At 42.6% G+C, this 19,234-nt stretch overlaps 1 pseudogene; it reads left to right on the forward strand.

The window, feature by feature from the left end:
- Nucleotides 1-989: 989 nt before the first annotated feature.
- Nucleotides 990-17,613, forward strand: LOC131827876 (rRNA-processing protein FCF1 homolog; annotated as a pseudogene).
- The last annotated feature ends 1,621 nt before the right edge of the window (nt 17,614-19,234 follow it).

A 19,234-nucleotide genomic window follows, 5' to 3' on the forward strand; every position in this document is an offset into this window, starting at 1 on the left:
GGTGTTTCTTAGGCTTCACTGGCACAAGAAAAGGGTTTTGATAGTCCAGGGTAAATCCTGACAAAAGCAAAGCATGGTATCTATGAAAAACTAACCATTCAGAAGAGAACAACAGATAAAAGAAGGCCAGTCCGACCTGACCCTGCAGGATAGTTAAGGTTGGTCCGGCAACAGGGGTAGAGGGGAAGTGCCCATCTCCTGCTAGAAGACCTAGAGAAGACCCCTTCCCGAGAGACCACCAGGAGAGGAGAGCAGTAGGTGCTGATGTGAAGTGAAGGAGCAGGAGACTGGCTGAGTACAAAGCAAAAGCTGGCGCCTTGCACCGCCCCCTTCACCTGCTCCCCTCCATATTTGTAGCATTCCTCAGGCACCCCTGACTGCCATAAAATGATAAATAGTTAACTTGCAAAAATCACAGTCCTGCAGGGTAGGAATCTTCCTTGGTTTGCAAATGTCCTTGAGATTTACAACAAAGAAGTCACCTTACCTTTGATAGCTGGAATGTAACATTTCACCAGGAGACTCCCAATTGTCTTTATGTTAGTGCCTCATTAGAGGGAAAGTGGCCTTGGCTTGATAGTAACCAGGCCTTCAATATCCTGATAGTGCTTTTTTTTCGCATGCGTGGGCTAACCGGCCAGTTCTGCTTCTGTAAGATTGCTTTGTCTGCTTTCGCACGCGTGTCCCCTGACCCAATCCACGGACGCCAAGTATGCCTGTTCAAACTATCAATCAATCAGCTCAGCCCCACCCGAAACTTGTTTGTATCTGTCTATAAAAATCCTGCAGTGACCCAGCTCCGGACCTCTCGGCGTTATCGGCAACGAGCGGCGCAGAAGTCCAGGTTCGAACCTGCAATAAACGACCCTTGCTGCTTGGCTTTGACTCATGTCTCTGGTGGTCTTTTAAGGTGGGGGTAATATTCAGTTGGCAATACATTTGGAGGTCCCACCGAGATCTCCCCTTCAAGCCCACCAGACAACTGGTCAATGGGTCACTGCAACCGATCGGTAAGAAAGCGGGCTTTGTCTTTTGTCTCTATGTTTTTCGTATGCTTTGTTCTTATGTATGTCTTGTGTGTCTTGTCCTTTCTGTGATTTTTCCTGGGTTAGAGTCCCAGGACCTGGGTTAGAGTCCCAGGACGGTGGCTGGCAAATACACCCTGGCGGATGCGCTATAGGGTTGCCAGTGGGCCAATGGGGAGGCATCCCTCGTGCCCGGCGGGAATGGCTTCTCAGAGATCGTGGGTTCAAGTCCCACCTCAGGGGCCGAGACGGCTTCTCAGAGATCGTGGGTTCGAGTCCCACCTCGGGGGCCAGGAGGGCCTCGCAGAGATCGTGGGTTCGAGCCCCACCTCGGAGGCCAACAATGTATGTCTTCATGTATGTCTCCATGTTATGTCTTTAAATGTGGATATATGTTCCTTGTACTGGTCATGAAGGTTACATTCTGTTTAACGGGAGGGTGTCTAACCCATTTGAATCTGAGGAATGCCTGACTGTATGAATGTGTTTGTGTGGCTCCACCGCCTTCGGCTTCGGAGTCTGAGTGGACAGCACCCTGAGTCTCGTGGAGCGTCATACAGCATAACGGTCATCTACTCCATGGAGTAGCCTGGTCCGGGGTTTATACAGATAGACCTTAGCTAAGACGCTCCTAAGTTCCCGCGAGGGACGCGAGCAGGACAGCACCTGAAAGATCCCTCTCCCCTTGTCTGCAACATCGTACATATCGGGAGGGAATATAAGAGATAGGTATTAAGAGCTAAAACCAGATTCAATGAGTCAGCTAGTAAGTTTCCTCCTGACATATTGGATGATAATTATGTAAATAAGACTTCTTCTAGTAAACCCAGGTTGCTGGGCCATCCCTAGCAAAGGGGACTCTGGATTTATTTCTCTCTGTTACTCCTAATAGATGTGGGGGCTTCTCCCTCACTCACTTCCCATGTTAATGGCTATAACTGGAGCCAACTGGGGTTGGTCTAACTCGAGACAGAGACTATAAGGAATATTCCCAAGCAGCTGCCGAAACTCTCTTTGTTTCGGGGAAGTTTCCCTGTGTTCTCTGGCCTGACTTGGACTGCCTAACCCCTCCCCCCTGGCTGATGGGAAAGCATGGTGTCTTCTCCTCTGTTGGGCCTTATGAGCTCTAAAACCGGGAATCTTTTCTCTGCCTCCTGGCAGCGCTTTGTTTCTTCTGTTTCCCCCTTACGTGTTTCTGTACCAACGTGTGTGCAGCCTGCATGACTGGCCTCTAGATCATGCACCACAGCTCCTTCTCTCTTCACTGTCAAGGAGCAAGAAGAGCACCCCCTGGACCTAACACGCCCCACTCCAGATCTTCCCACGCATGTCTCAGGTAAACATTCAAAGTGGAGTGGGCCCAGGTGGAAAGTAAATCAGTGTTGGAACTAAGTTAAGTTTGTTGGTTTAATTAAGATAAGACCTGTCTTTTAAGTTATCAGCAGTAAATGTGAAACTTCGAGGTTTACTGAAGGTCAAATAAGCTCATGTTATTTATTAAAATTTGTTAGCAAAGAAATAACTAAACTGAAGGTTAATTGTCTGTCTCAAAGTTCTAATGGGTAATTGCTGAAGTAGCTTTCAAAGTCTTTGGTAATCTGAAAGTTTTAAAGTTTTGCTTGGATGACAAATGGAATTAAATTGTGGACATCTAGGTCTTTACCAAACAGGATAAAATGCTAAGTCGTTAATTATTGGAAGTAGGTTTGTGCTTTTGACTTCTTTCTGCAAAGAAACTAAGAGTATTTAAATCTGTTGGTAAACTTGTTTGCCACTTAACTGATTCATAAATTTGCCACCTGAAGAATTCTGTTGTGTAACAGTTCACAATTGGTTAATAACTAAAGGTGTTTCTAAGAATACAAAGTTCTGCTTAGTGTAACTAAGACTGATGGAAATAAGGGAAACTCTGTATGTAAGAAAGTTGCAGATATGTAAGAAAGATTTAAGGAATGGGAATACATTTTGTTGAAGGTAAGGGAAGGTAATTTTGTCCTAAATGAATGGGTTTTAAAGGTACATTACATTAGTACAAGACTGAAATTCTCTGTTCAAAGGATAAAGTTTTATTAGATTAATTGATCTCCTGTTACGAGAATGTAAGTGATTTTCTCTTTGCCTGCCCAGAAAAACCAGTTTCTATGTTTTGTTTTATCAGGTGTTTAACATCCCTAATTATATTTAGGCATTTGCTTCAAAACTTTCTAAGATTTTAGCAAATGTTGACAAGATTTAAATTGTAAATCTCTTTAACTCGGGCTTTTCCTTGGTATGTGAAGTTTATCGTGAAATACTACTGAACCAATGATAAACCTTGGATTACATTTGGGAAAATACTATAACTATTCTAGAGATTCTATGCACTTCCTAAAGTTTTAATGTTTAGAGAGATCATCGCTTGATATTGTAATTATGGAAATGTTATGTATCACAGAAATAACCTGATTTACTTGCAGCTAAATTGTAAACTCCCGTGTCTCTTTAGATCTAACCATATCCATTCTGAGTTTTTGTCATTTATAATTGTTTTAATTCTCTTGTAAAATGAGTTTTATCTTCAAGGAGATTCCTATAAAGGACTTTCAGGACAAATACAGATATTTGATATACTTGAAAATCCTAAAACTGAAATGGGTAAGAATTTCCAAAACTAACTAAAGCCGCATTCACCAGATTTAGTAACATGGGACTAAATGAACTAAAAGATTATAATGTTGTGTCTCTTAATGTTTTGTCTTACTTTAAACATTCCTGGTTCTCTCTAATGTTTGCTCTTCCAGACTAGGGATACTTTTTCTTAAGTTATCTGTAACTTATAGAGTTGTAAAAGTGCTCAAGGCATTCAAATTTTCTCTCTATATGAACCCTCTGAAACCAAAAGGTCTCAGTAAGTATTCTTTCTTCCATGGCAATCAGTCATTTGCATAAGTTCAATAAGAATCTGCTCTCCTTTAACAGGACACCATTGAGAACTGGTTATTTTACCAAGGCTTTGACTGGAATGTCATATTTGAGAAAGACATGCATAGACTCAGATATGACCAGACAGCTTTTAGGAACTAACGTTGACTTTATGAAACCTGGAGCCATAAAGCCCCTTGGGACTGTTGGCCTGATACCTTGCTTACAGAGTTCCCAGCAGCCTCACCAGGTGAGTAAAGAATGTCACTCTTTGGTAGGTGCGGAAACTCAGAAGAGGAACTCGCCCAAATCAACAGGTATTGCAGGCATGCCTGATGGCAAGTACAGGGCTTGGCTTCTGGCCCGGAGAGGCTACTAAAAGTTCAACCCAGAGATTCCTTATAAGAAGTTCCAGCAAAGCAGATTCTAAAAGATCTATATGATCACACTCAACTGTTCTTGCTGAGCTTATGTAAATAATGGGCCAAGTTTGTTAAAACTGGACATGTTTCACAAGTGTATTAGTCCTGATTTGGCTATCTCTGTAAATGAGGGTTATTTTAGAGAGAAAAATTGTTTTAGTAACACATCTTTATGGATGTTAAATTCTAGATTTGATTGTCTTTAAATGTTTGTTTACCTAAGCTAAACAATTTGCGGTAAATTTCAGAGAAGTTACACAATAGCTCATTTAGATGATCTTCTTGCTTTTTTATTTTGTGGGGATATTAGTAGAACCCCCTCACACATGATTAAACAACTGGAAAATGGGATTGATTCCCTTACAATTGTATAACTTAACTAACACCTTATGTGTGGCTGGGATAATGAAATTGCCTAAAAGCCAGCCTATTGCACTCCATAGGATTAATTATGGACTTGTGGAGACAATGGATGACCCCACTTTGTTTATGAGTGGATTGTATGATGCATGGGGGACTCCCCTTATCTCTTGACAAGTATTCTCACTTGCCAGTGATCCTCTGTAATCAGGATATTGTTAAGGCTGGACCACTCAAAGGTCTTCTTATTGGTTTCATCCCTTAGTCATATTTATCCTAGAGGCCACCTCTGTTGAGGTGCGATTGCAAACAGATGCTTTAGCTAAGCATAGAACAGACCTCATAAAAGGCACCTCAAAGCTCACTATGGAACAGTACCTGACTGTAATAACTTCACATCAGGTCCAGATTTGTCTTAGAAGCCAAAGGCCACCAATGGATTATAGAGGCCATCTAATTAAATATTGGACTATGCTTATAGATATGCCAGAAATAATACTTAAAATTTGTCAAACTTTAAACCTAGTTACCTGTATGCCTGAACTTGACCATTGTACTTCTTTCTCTATAGAGCAAAAATGTTCAGAGGTTATTGATCTTACTTACTCTATTTGTCCAGATTTAAGATGCCCCTGTTAAAAATACGAATGACAGTTGGTTTTCTGATGACAGTAGTTTTCATAGAAAGAATAAGAAAAGCTAGGTGTGCCATAGTGCTCACTTGCACTTTGCAATTGCCAAAGCCTAAGAATTAACATTTATACTGATTCCAAATATGCTACATGCCCATGGAGCTCTTTGGAAGAAAGGGGATTGCTATCAAGCCATAAATCCCCAATCAAATATGGGCCTAAGTTTCAAAACCCTCCTTATCGCTATACTAAGGATGGCATATACTAAGGATGGCATATACTAAGGATGGCATCTGAGATACATATCTGTGGCTTACACCCACGATTGGACAGCTCAGTCAGAAGGCAGTTTTATGCTGGGAACAAAGGAATCATACGAGTGGTATTGGGCAAATAACACACGATGTCTAGGATGGCTCACTAGAAATGTGTCCCCAAATAATAGTACTTCAGGCTACTGACTGGTTTGCTACTGACTGGGCAAGGCGACCTGGCATCAGATGGCCAGCTCCAAACGGAACCCACTGGATATGTGGAACCAACTTGTGGCCCTGGCTTCCTCCAGGGTAGATAGGTCGCTGTACTTTAGGATTTCCCTGAATTCATGGGTGCATTACTAAAACCATTACAACCCCAGCTAATCTCCCCAACTTGAAATAAAGATGGACGCGATCTGTTTTTAAATGGTATGATCACTTAGCATCCATTTTTGTTCCATCTGCGGGACTAGAGGATGTCATGTGTCATGTAGAAGCCTTTAATAAATATACTACAAAGGCACTCAATGATTCACTAAATGGCATCTCCCTACTTAATACCGAATTGTCACAGATACGCAAGGCAGTCCTACAAAATAGGATGGCCTTAGATGTCCTGAAAGCAGCCCAGGGTGGCACATGTGCAATTATCAAGACAGAATGTTGTTTGTACATCCCAGACTATCACAAAAGTATCACAGGACTAATTAAGGATATGAATGCCCAGATTAAGGCTCTACAAGGTCCCTCTCTCTCTTTTAGTGATTGGTTAAGTTCCTGGCTTGGAGGAGGGCTATGGCCAAATCTCCTTTTCGGGCTTCTTATTCTTATCGCCTTATTAACCTTAATATGTTGCTTTGTTCCATCTTTCTCTACTTGGTGCCGAGACTCCATTGCTGCAATGACTACACCACGACAGACGATCCTTATTGCACGCGAGGACGCCTCTTCACTGTCAGCGCTGGATTCAGCTGCCTCCACCTTTCGTAACTCCCTTATACATTCCTACCCTGATCAATATTGACCCCAGTAGGTAGGGACAGCTCTACGCCCCCATTCAGCACGAAGAAGTTACAGAAGATGAGACCTTCCACCTTCAACCCCCTTAAAGATGTAAGGGTCAAAATTGTTCAGGGGGGAATGAAGGAGCAGGAGGCTGGCTGAGGACAAAGCAAAAGCTGGCGCCTTGCACCCCCCCCTCACCCGCTCCCCTCCATATGTGTAGCATTCCTCAGGCACCCCTGACTGCCATAAAATGATAAATAGATAACTTGCAGAAATCACAGTCCTGCAGGGTAGGAGTCTCCCTAGGTTTGCAAATGTCCTTGAAATTTACAACAAAGAAGTTACCTTACCTTTGATAGCCGGAATGTAACATTTCACCAGGAGACTCCCAATTGTCATTATGTTAGTGCCTCATTAGAGAGAAAGTGGCCTTGGCTTGATAGTAACCAGGCCTTCAATATCCTGATAGTGCTTTTTTTTCCGCATGCGTGGGCTAACCGGCCGGTTCTGCTTCTGTAAGATTGCTTTGTCTGCTTTCGCGTGCGGGTCCCCTGACCCAATCCACTGACGCCAAGTATGCCTGTTCAAACTATCAATCAATCAGCTCAGCCCCACCCGAAACTTGTTTGTATCTGTCTATAAAAATTCTGCACCGACCCAGCTCCGGACCTCTCGGCGTTATTGGCAACGAGCAGCGCAGAGGTCAGGTTCGAACCTGCAATAAACGACACTTGTTGCTTGGCTTTGACTCACGTCTCTGGTGGTCTTTTAAATGGGGGTAATATTCAGTTGGCATTACACCCCCTCTCAAACATTGTTTATTTCTGTGAATGCTTTTCCTAGTTGGTTTCAGGGCAAGAGCACTCTTCATGGGGAAGGGGGGAAGGGCAGGACCCGAAGAGAGACCTAGTGGACTCTGACCTGAACCGAGAGCTAGCCTCAGGGCTCAATCTCAAGAGCCTGAGATCAACCCCTGAGCCAGAACCCAGAGTTGGGCACTTCACTGAAGGTGCCGCCCAGGTGCTCCTCAGCTGTTGTTGACCCATTTCTGGAGACGGGCACCTGCGTGGCTCGGTTAGTTCATCGACTGCCTTGGGATCAGGTCATGACCCCGGGCAGGCAGGATCTCCTACCACCTCCGGCTCCCAGATCCTTGGGGAGTCGGCTTCTCCCACTGACCATCTCCTCTCTCGTGCTCTCTCTCACTCATTCTCTCTCCATGAAAGAAAGACAAGCTTTCCAAAGTGTCTGGAGCCTTGTTGGATGGGCTTGAATGTGGTGGATCTCAGGGAGTTTTCTCATCGCATGCAGACACCTTGAGGATAGCCATGTCTTTCTAAAAGGATCCCTTGTTGTTCTGCAATGGTTTCTTTCTCTGTTCACGGATCGGGTGTCTTTCCATTGTCTCTTCTCAAGACCTCGGAAAAGCAGCCTTTGAGGATTCCTTTGGGTACATACGGACTAGCCCTTTTCATCCTTTCTCTTTCCACAAAATCTATACTAGCCTCTGCATCCCCCTATGTAGAGTTTATTTTTCACTGACCTATCCAGGTCTTTTCTTTCAATAGAATTTCAGTCGTTCATTCTGAAGGTCATTGTTGAAAAGTTAAAGATGAAGTCTACTAACTCGCTAGGCGTATTTTCTTTTTCCCATCTATTCCTTCCTCCCTTTCTATCTATACACATAGATATATATAGGAATACATATACACACACACACGTGTGTGTGTGTGTGTGTGTGTGTGTGTGTGTTTATGCATATGAAGTATCCCAGTCCTAAACCCCAGCACCTGGGAGCATGACCTTATTTGGAAATAGGGTCCCTGGAGATGTCACTAGCTAGGATGAGGTCATATTTTTGTAGACTGGGCCTCCAATTCGGGAGGACTTGTGCACTTCTAAGAAGGGAGAGTGCGGATACACAGATATGCACTGAGGGAGAAGGCCCGGTGAAGAAGTCCAAAGCCAGAGCAACGCTTCAAGCTGGAAAAGGGGCCTGGAGTAGATCCATCCACAATACCTACAAAAGGAGCATGTTCTACCAACACTGTAGCCTCTAGAAATGTGACACTGTCCACTTCTGTGGTTTCAGCCTCCAGGCTTCTGGTATCTTGAAATAGCAAACCTAGAAAACTTATATATATATGTATATATATACATATATATATACATTTATTTATTCATTCTTTTACCTAATAAAATATTTTTTCAGAATCTCAGTCTTCCTTCCTTTCAATAGAATGTTATTCACATTCTTTTGGTGCCTCCTGAACAATTCGACCACGTCTACCTCTTCAATTTGCATGAAAGTTATTCATACCTAACGTCGTGTGCCATTTCTTTAAAAACAGTTGGCACCTTTTTTCAGTTTCCAGTGTTTTTGGTTTGAGTATCTGTTTATAGGCTGATAAAGGTAACTTTCATCCTACTCTTTCCTTCTGTGTTTATTTCTTTCTACGAAAGTATATTTTCCACTCTTTAAAAAGAAGGACCTAGAAAAGCAAAATGGTTCTTCTTTGTATGTCTACATTCCCTTTCCCCATTTTTTGTTACCTCTCTTTAATGTCTCCCCCTGCTCTGAGGTACTGCATGTTCTAAGCAGCCTCAGGCAGGCATATCTCTTTCTGAACGTCAGACCTACGCTGAGTACACATACGGAATAAGGCATATTTTGAGTCTTTGTATAGAATCGTTCCTCTATTGCTTTGCAATGAATTACCCCCAAACTTAGCAGCCCAACCTATATATTTAAGTACTTATGATCTCACACCGTTTCTGAAGGTCAGGCACCTGGAAGCTGTCGAGCTATGTGTTTCTGCCTTGAGGTATCTCATGAGATTGCCATCAAATAGCCGGCTGCAGCTGTTTGAAGGACATGTGATGATGGACAGACCTCAATTCTGTGCAGGTGGCAGGTGTGGAGGGCTTCAGTTCCTTGCCACCCGGGTATCTACAGGGATACCTGCGTTTCCACAAGAGCTAATGATAAATGAGAAAGAGAGAGAAAGGGTGGGAGTGAGAGGGAAGGAAAGGGGGAATAGAAGAAGAAAGGAGAGAGAGAGAGAGAGAAAAGAAAGAGAGGAAAAGAGAGAGAGAACAAAACAGAAGCCTCAGTGTCTTTCATAACCTAATTCTGTAACTGATTTACCCCCAATTCTGCTATATCCTGTTAGTCACACCAGATGTGGGAGGGTACAACACACATGCAGATACTGGGATGTGGAAATCTTCGTGGTCCTCCCCGAGGCTGGCTAGCACACTGACTTGTGCTTTTCCCCCCACACAATCTAACATCTTTGAAATTGGGATACATCTTACAATCAAAGGTATAGCATGGTTTGAAAGGCAAAATTCCCATTTAACAGCATTTAAATCGTCGTAAGCCTTATCATCATGATTTGAGAATATGCTATCCTGGGATATTCGGGCTTTCAGGAGGCTTCCTGGCTCCTGGCAGCTTGCCTTGACCCCAGTTTCTCACGGCCCCACCGTGACAGTCCACTTGCCACCTGCCAGATGTGCTCGGCTCCTGTCCTGTGCCCTTGCTCACCACACCACCCCTTCTGATGTGCCCTTTTCACGACTAAATGATCACACCAGGTACTGAAGCCTCCAGAAGATTTCCTGGACCATCCGGAAGCATCACAGTCTTCTCTTGCTATAGGATTGTCTATAGTCCTAGCTACTGCTTCCATCCATTCATCAGTACTTATGCTTCTGGTCTTGTAGACTTGCTGCACTTTCTGTGTAATAAATGTGGCTGTATGCATTTAGCCTTAAAAGCAGAATTTCTGGACTCTTCATAAAACATAAAGTCTTCCTTCCTCAGGTGAAACTGTAAAACTAATCCGGCACACATCAGTAATGGACAGCTATCCAAGAATGCACAAGCTCACTGTTATAAACCGAAGCTGCAAAGACCACTGTTTCCAACGTTCATCAAACTGATGAACATTCTGTTCACTACAACTTCAACATTCTAAGATTTGCTTAGACAAGGCTTTGAAGTGCACCATCGCATAGGATGGGGAAGGGGTGCCTGCTCTTTTTTACTCGCAAAAATAGGGGTTCTGTCCAGTCACTGTGTTAAGAATAAAAGGTCAGTACTTCGTGACACTCTTGTAAGTGGCTTAATTTGTTGCCCTTTTTTTTTTTTCAGGTTTATTTCCAACAGGTGAATTGATGTTCTCTATAGAAAGCAGGTTGAAAAGGGGGAGTGGATAAAATGCATGAACTTCCATTGAAACCCAGTAGACAAGATTGTTAAATTTGAGGATTTTCTTTCAGTTATTTGACTGCTCTGAAGGAAAGCTGTGCTGGACCATTGCCAGGAAACAGTAGGAAAGACCCAGGCCCATTCTTTTTGGCGGCAGGCTGGAAAGCATTTCTATCATTGCATGTATGTATGGGAAAACAAATCATCACTCTTGCCTCACATTATATCCAAAAATTAACTGGAAATAGATTGTAGACTTAAATGTAAAGGCTAAAACCATAAAACTTTCAAAAGAAAATGCAGGCGGAAATCTTCATATTCTTGGGGTAAGCATGGCTGGATTGGGCCAGGTACACTATTCCCTGAGCACCATTTTTCAATTCAGGGCACAGGAAGATTCAAGACTCTTTTGGTCTTGAATCTAAGCCATGCTGACTCATCTAGCCCTCAATACCTATCACATTTGATTGAACTCGGTTCTTATCTGTTGTCAGTCTAGGTTAGAACCCAGAAGGATGATTCATTGACACCTTCCCTGATCTCTAAGAGCACAGAGTCTAATATTCTTCAGTTTTCCCAGACTTGGGAATAAGTGCCTTGCGGGGACATTGCAAAAAGGTGGATGAGAGGTTGTCTACAAAACACCCAGGTCTCTAGGAGGAAGACACCTCAGATTCACAAGGGTCCACTAGCATAACTCTTTTTCCCAAGAATATGTTCTGACCTGTTGCCAAGAACCTGTCTTTGATCTGTCTCAGGATGTCTGTGTTTAAACGCCCAGAGTTAATGATTGGGTTGGTGGTTGACATGAGGGGATGGTCACTGAACAAAGGCACCCAACCTATCTTCTGCTCTCTGACCTCCTCCCTCTTCTCCAGGTCCCCTATAGCATGTGACAAGCAGAATTAGCTCACATAAAGCTATCAAAGAACTCTCTCATTAACTTAGCCCCCAGGTGTCAAAAGAAACAGCTTAAGTCCCTGAAACATGAAATGAAGATGTGTCCCCACCTTAACGATGTAACACCCCTTCCCTCACATGATGCACACCGTGGGAAGCTCTAATCACATCCATTAGGGACCAAGTTGCTGAGCATATATCAAAGGAATAGGACAGAAGTGAGGAAAGATAATTATGTTTAACAAATGAATTAAAACAATTATACAACCACCCACTGAGTACAGAGCTTTTTGAGCTCTGCTTCAAATAGGATATGAAAAGAATCAGCTGAGAAATCGTATTGCAATCAAAACTGGTCAGCACTTTCAGAGAACTTTTTTCTGCAGGATCAGAATGCAGATATTATTGGTTAGAGAAATCTAAAAGGTGCTCTCTTATCAGATATCTTGTGAACCTACAGTAAATGATTCCCAGTAACATTAAAACCCAATAATAACTGTTTCAAGACATTAAAACCCCACTTCTGATGGTCAGTGGTATCGTTTGTCCTGTTTGTTGTAATTTGAAACAGCCAGCATCCTTTGGACACTCTTCCTACCTCTGAGGAATTTTCCCATGTTGACTTTCTACCCCAAGAGAAGCCAGAAATTACTTTGCAAATGATACAGGTCTGCCCATCAGATGCACCCACATGAGGCTCTGATGGGAGAAGAAGAAGCAAGCACCAAGTAGGTAGGATCTGTTTCTAAGGATGGATGCAAAAGACTGGAGTTCTCTGAGCAGCCATGCCCACGGTTCCATCCAGGGTCAACTGTTGGGGTATCACTGCACTATCTCCCCTGGGCAGTCCTGCGGTGGTACAGCCCCAGAACATGGCATTGGCCCTCCAGGCATTCTTCAAGGCCCTTGATAATGTTCAATAAAGTTCTTTTCTGTTCAAACTAATTACATCATTGGCTGATACACATTTTGCTTTTCAGAAGTAAAGAATAGGGGAAGAACTCATAAGTGCTTTGAAAACTGTAAAAGACTGTACCGATCTACGGGAGCAACTACAGTGCTTGGCTTTTAAAGGCAAGAAGCAGCAACCTAAGCTTGCAAATAAATAGACCATTCACAAGCTTGTTGAATGTTTTGAATTCTACAAAGTAAAACATGGGTCATGGGATTAATGTTGTAGATGTCCCTTCATAGCCAGATGGATGATGAGTTGGGTTTTCAGAAGTTTCCAAAGCTACTCTTCGTGTAGGAACTAACTGAGGCTATTTCTGTCCCCATGCTCTGACACTGGACATTGTCCTTTGGGGGGCAGATAGCAGGAAACCCCAAGTTGGTGGGACGATGCAGGTTTTCAGTCCGGGCCTGGCTTAGGTCCCAGCCAAGAGCCAGCATGGCCCACCAGGGACATCACCCACACTCCTTCCTTTGTTAAGCTGAATAATCTTCCATTGTAATTTATTTATTTATTGCATTGCAATTTTATTTATTTATTTATTGCATTTCATTTATTGATATAATAATATAGCATTATAATAATATTTCATATATTATATGTAATATATCATATCATTGGCTCTCTCCCGTCTCTTCTCATAAGGGCACTAATCCCATTGTTAGGGCCCCACCACCATGACCTAATAATCTCTTAAAGGCCTTATCTGTAAATGTCATTACACTTGGCACTTGGATTAGGGTTCCAACATATGACTTTTTTTTTTAAGATTTTATTTATTTATTTGACAGATAGAGATCACAAGTAGGGAGAGAGGCAGGCAGAGAGAGGGAGGGAAGCGGGCTCCCTGCTGAGCAAAAAGCTCGATGCAGGGCTCGATCCCAGGACCCTGGGATCATGACCTGAGCCAAAGGCAGAGGCTTAGCCCACTGAGCCACCCAGGCGTCCCTCCAATATATGACTTTTGAGAGGGGACACAAACATTTGGACTACAGAAGAGCTATATTTTTTTAAATTATTATTTTTTTTTAATTTTTTATTTTTTATAAACATATATTTTTATCCCCAGGGGTACAGGTCTGTGAATCACCAGGTTTACACACTTCACAGCACTCACCAAATCACATACCCTCCCCAATTTCCATAATCCCACCCCCTTCTCCCAAACCCCCTCCCCCCGGCTACCCTCAGTTTGTTTTGTGAGATTAAGAGTCACTTATGGTTTGTCTCCCTCCCAATCCCATCTTGTTTCATTTTTAAATTATTTTTTAAGAAACAGGAATAATTAACCAAAAACCATTAATGTAAAAAAAAATGATAAAAGTACATTGTATTACTGTAGACTTATTTTGTAACTGCTAATATTCACTTAATATAATCAATCACCTGGGATGATTAAAAAATGTGGACTCAACAGCCCTGGCTGACAATTTGAGTCGGCATCTAAACTGTATCTGTGTTTTATTTTGTGTGTACGTGTATTTTGTGTCTTGAGAAAAATCTGATTACAGAGATAAGTAACTGTAGATAAAGGCTGACTCGTGACAATTTGCCTTAAAATCTCAGAGCACCCCTTAATTTAACCCAAAGTCTTGAAGAAAAGATATCTTCTCTTTGTACTCAGGGGTATTTCCTATCTGAACCCAGTTCAAGTACAAATCCCCCAAAAGGCCAGAAGTTGGGAGATCACAAGAGATGTTGGAACACAGGAAAATAAATGAGCTAACCAGACAAGCTGCAGGTAATTAAGAACCATTAACCATGAGAGAAGCAGTGACATCACTCAAAATTAAAACCAAGTAGAGTTTAAAAGTTTAGCTACTTTACTAACTAGCTGCAATCAGGGATGGCAAACAAAGACTAATTCAAAGTAACCTGGGAATTAATCATTTAAAACTTACCAATAATCTGAAATTAGTAGCTTTAATGCTATGAAAATTACATGGAATTTGGAAAGATTGAAGTTCTCTAAGCTGCCAAGAAGTAAAACACTCCTTCCCAGATACATGGACTTATAAAATCACTATATACTATCTCCACGAGAAGCAGAATCCCCCAGAACCATCACTCTGTAATGATGAGAAGTACTAAGAGGGCATATGAAATTTATGAGCTCTGCCCTGAAACATGTCCCATTTCATCGAGACAAAAAACCAAAATAGTTAAGCACTAATCTGCACACTACATAGGGGTTGAAAGACATAGAAAGTTTGTGCGAGCTCACGTATGTGTGTGTTTCCAACCATTCTTGAAAAACAATGGACAACAGAGATGAATAAATGTCCCTGTATATCCCATAAATATTCCTCAAATATTTATCATGCAACTCCAGCTCTGCTCTAAGACCTGGGGACACAGTCATGAAAAGAAAAGACAAGGTCTCTGCTTTTAAGGAGCAGATATTCTAATGCAGAAATGAGAAAATAAATATGTAAACAAACATTATATTAATGAACAGTGATCAAATAGTGATTAATGAATAGTGATCACAGCTAAAAAGAAAACAGGACATAGTAAAGGTCTGAGTGACAAATGGGATGTATTTTAACTTGGATGAACCAGGAAATATAGAACAATGAGTTGAATCCAAATGACACAAAGGAGCTAGCCACAGGAAGTGTGGGAAGAGTGTTCCCGCCCAAGGTATCAGCATGTATACAAAAATGTCCTTGGAGCTCATCCCTCCAGCCCCTGCTCTCAAATCTCTGACCCAGCTAGGTGGGGACATAATCTAGGACTTGTGTCTTCCAAAACTCATTCTAAATCTTTGTTCGGTGACTAAATTATTCAAGCTTGAGAAATTAAAAACATATGCTAACAAGATCTTCCCACCATCTACAGAGAGATCATCTTAAAAGCATCATGAAATAGTAACACTGAAATTCTAAAAAACTTCTGTTCTAACATTTTAATCAATTTTATATCAAACTCCTTTGTTGAATTTATATACCCATTTGACATATTTATGAAGAGACAAAAAAAAAACAAACCCTACATTCCGTAAATGTATTTATCCATCTAACAAATATTTGAGTACCTAATTACACTCTGTTCCAGCTGATGTCTTCTCTTTATCTCTTTTTTCCCCTCAATTTAACACCAATCATAATCTATGTAGGCTTTTAGTTCGCTTTTCAAAATTAATTTCTTGAGCTATTTAAAGGAATTATCCAGTGCTAGAGTTCTCGACACTGGTCACACATTAGAATCACTTAAGGAACTTTTTTTTTTTAAGATATTATTTATTTATTTGACACACAGAGAGATCACAAGTAGGCAGAGAGGGAGGGAATCATGCTCCATGCTGAGCAGAGTGTCCCATGCAGGGCTCGATCCCAGGACCCTGAGACCATGACCTGAGCTGAAGACAGAAGCTTAACCCTCTGAGCCACTAAGGCAGCCCCTCACCTGAGGAACTTAAAAACAAAAAGCCCAAAGGGCACCTGGCTCATTCAGTCACTGGAGCGTGCAGGTCTTGATCTCAGGGTTGTGAGTTCAAGTCCCATGTTGGGTATAGAGATTACTTAAAAAAAAAAGAAAGAAAGAGCGAGCCCAAGCCCCAGTTTGTGATTAATTTGTTTAAATGTTTCAAGAAATTTGATGCTAAATGTTGTAAGACTAGTTAAATAACAAAAAGATGTATTTACATAATACTTGCTCTCAAATTTTGAACAAAGAACTTACTAATAATCAATAACTTAGTAGGCCAACATTTTATTTAAATAAGTTTTATGGTACTACAAAGACTGAATTAGAAAATCAAAAGCAAGGATAAATGGGCATGGTGTGAACACGGGGAAGCAAGAGAAAGCAAGAAAGTATGTGACCGGGAAGCGAATGCTTAGCTCTGAGATCCTTCTCTGAGAGAAAGACAGATTAAAACCTAAAAAGAAAGAAAAGAAGGATCCCATGCACTCAAGGAAAGAGAAGTCCCCCAACATCCCTCCTGCTTTTTCCAATATAAACACACAGCTGGGCCGACTTACCACATCCTGGTTGGTACTGACTTTATCAACTTTTCTATTTAAGCCAAACTTGACCGGTCAATGATGGACGGGCTGTGTGCCAAGTGTACCAGTTGTACAACTGACTGTGTAATGGCTGAAACTGAGAAACCGGGGTGAAAGTATCAAGAGGCTCTAAGGATTGAGAAAGAGCCAATATTCAAATGATTACCACGTACACACAAGACAAACTATGCAGATGACTGCTCAGTATGGAAGAAATTCAGAGTGTTACACTGTGGCATCAGCTGACCGAGACCCAGAAGATTGCTGGAGTTCCCATCATGGACATCTCTAACCATATAGACGACACTGAGCAAATGCCAGATGAGGATGGAGCCCCTCACTCCTATATCTTAATAGAGTTCCTCAGCTCTCCGTTACCAACTTTTCCTGTTGCCAGTTCATACAAGCAATTCTCCTTACCCAGTTCCTCTGTTCTGAGCTATGGCTAAAGACACTCATTTTTTTATGTTTTGAAACTGATTATCTTGTACCATTTTACTTTTTGTTGCATCTTTTTATAAATCAGATGACCGCTCACAAAAAAAAAAAAAAAAAAAAAAAAAAAAAAAAAGGAATGGAAAGGAAAGATCAAACGGGAGGACAACAACAACAAAAAAACAGTTCTTTTTTGCCGGGAACCCTTCTTACAAGTGCCAATCAGATAAACTATATCTGATGTTACATCGTCACAACCCCTCTATCATCAGGGAAAGTAGTTCACATAAGAAAATTTCTCTATAAAATGAGTTCCACGCTTACATTCCATATTTGGCTAATTAGAATTTCATTACGATGTCTGTCTCAAACTGATGCAGGAGAGAATGGAATCTTGTCATCAAGACGTGACATCAAACTAAGAACCCACAGGGTAAGCACTCAGCTCCTGTGATACGAAGACAGCTCCTGGGGATGGGCGGCCCTGGGCAACAGTAGCTGACATGCGGGCCTGCGGCTATCTGCTGTCTGTTACTCTTCCCTCTTCCTCCTCTGTCAGCTGCTAGTCAGCTGCTATCTCCAGCCGCCGTCAACAAAGTCCACCTCAAACAGCCATCACTTCCCTCTGGTCCCATTTACCGTAGCTAAGCTCCAGGCCAGGCATCCAGATCACCAGCCCTGTGGGAACTTCTTCTAAGGTAAGAGGTGGCCCTATTGGTGAAATGCAGGTGCCAAGGCATGCGGACATTGTGCCATCTTCTGCGCTATTCTTAATGTTTTGATTGTCCCACTTCCCTCAGTTCCCACCTGTGGCCTCTGGATAGGAACATATTACAGTAGGATTTCCAAGGACTGATGCGTGGGGGGTCAGGAGATATGGCCTGTGATTGGCCCCAAGTAGCTGTGTGGCTTTAAAGGAAGTCATCACACCTCAGGCCTCAGTTTCCTTATCTGCAAGCCAGGATGGACTGGAGTCTTTTCAGAGGAGCCGGCAAAGATCACATAGATAAGCACCACCTCATTATACTAACAAGCAAACAGAAGGCCGGAGGCGAGTGATTTGCCCCAAGTCAGACATAAGCAGGCAGAGAGCAGAGCCGAGGATGGGACCCACATCTGCAGGTCACAGCTAATCAGCCAGCACAGTACAAACAGATCTGAGCAGCTGCTCATTCTTCCCCTTTTCCGTTTTGTCCATCAGAATGCATGCTCCCTGCAAACAAGGACACACAGGACCTGCTGCCTGTCTCAAAATTCCCAGTTCACCCAATTAGAACACAGAGGAGCCTCAAGGACTTACCCCCCAACCCCCACATACGGTTCTTTTACCTATGGAACATGAGGGTACATACATTCACCGTCCAGAGGGCTCCTGCCTTCACTTCACATGGAAAAGGTCTTCATGTGCCTACCCGGGGTGCCAACGAAGCCACAGGTTCCAGAGAGGAACTGACACAGAGAAGTTCAAAGGAGGCAGACTGGCTCAGCACAGAAACAAACTGTCTACCAAGGAAAACTACCCCATGGGGGACTGATTCTCTTTGAAATACGTTCGAGTGCGTGGGAAAATGGTTTTTCAAGAGCTGGTGGACTGACCAGTCACCTGGTACATACAAGATCACATCCGCATTCTGACAAGAGTGGCTTGCCTGCAGTGTAGACTAGGGGCCAGGAAGACAAGGAAGGTGCATGGAGACTGGGTGAGAAGCTTCTACGGTGTGATGGCAAGGGCGCACTGCAAAGGTACAAGAAGAGATGGAAAGAAGTATATGGACTCAAGAGGTTTAGGAAGCGAAATCCACAGGACTTGGTGTGACAGACTAGATTTTGGAAAGGTGACAGAGTAGGAGTTGACTTCTGGTTTCCCGACTCCAGGCTAAACGGATGAAGTGTTTACTGAGAGAGGCAATAGAATAAGAAAGGTGATTTTCAGTGGAGGAGGTCCTCATGAATTCCTTCTTGAACCTGATGAGTCTGAGGGGCCACAGACACATCCGAGAAGAAAGGTCAGCAAGTCCGATACACAGAACTGGTGCTCAGGAGGCGTGTGGGCCAGAGACAGGAATCTGCCTTACCTGCTGATAGGTGGTCATGAAGCTGCACAAAAGGTCATCTAGGG

The sequence above is a fragment of the Mustela lutreola genome, chromosome 3, assembly GCF_030435805.1.
Source record: "Mustela lutreola isolate mMusLut2 chromosome 3, mMusLut2.pri, whole genome shotgun sequence".
Classification (NCBI taxonomy): domain Eukaryota; kingdom Metazoa; phylum Chordata; class Mammalia; order Carnivora; family Mustelidae; genus Mustela; species Mustela lutreola.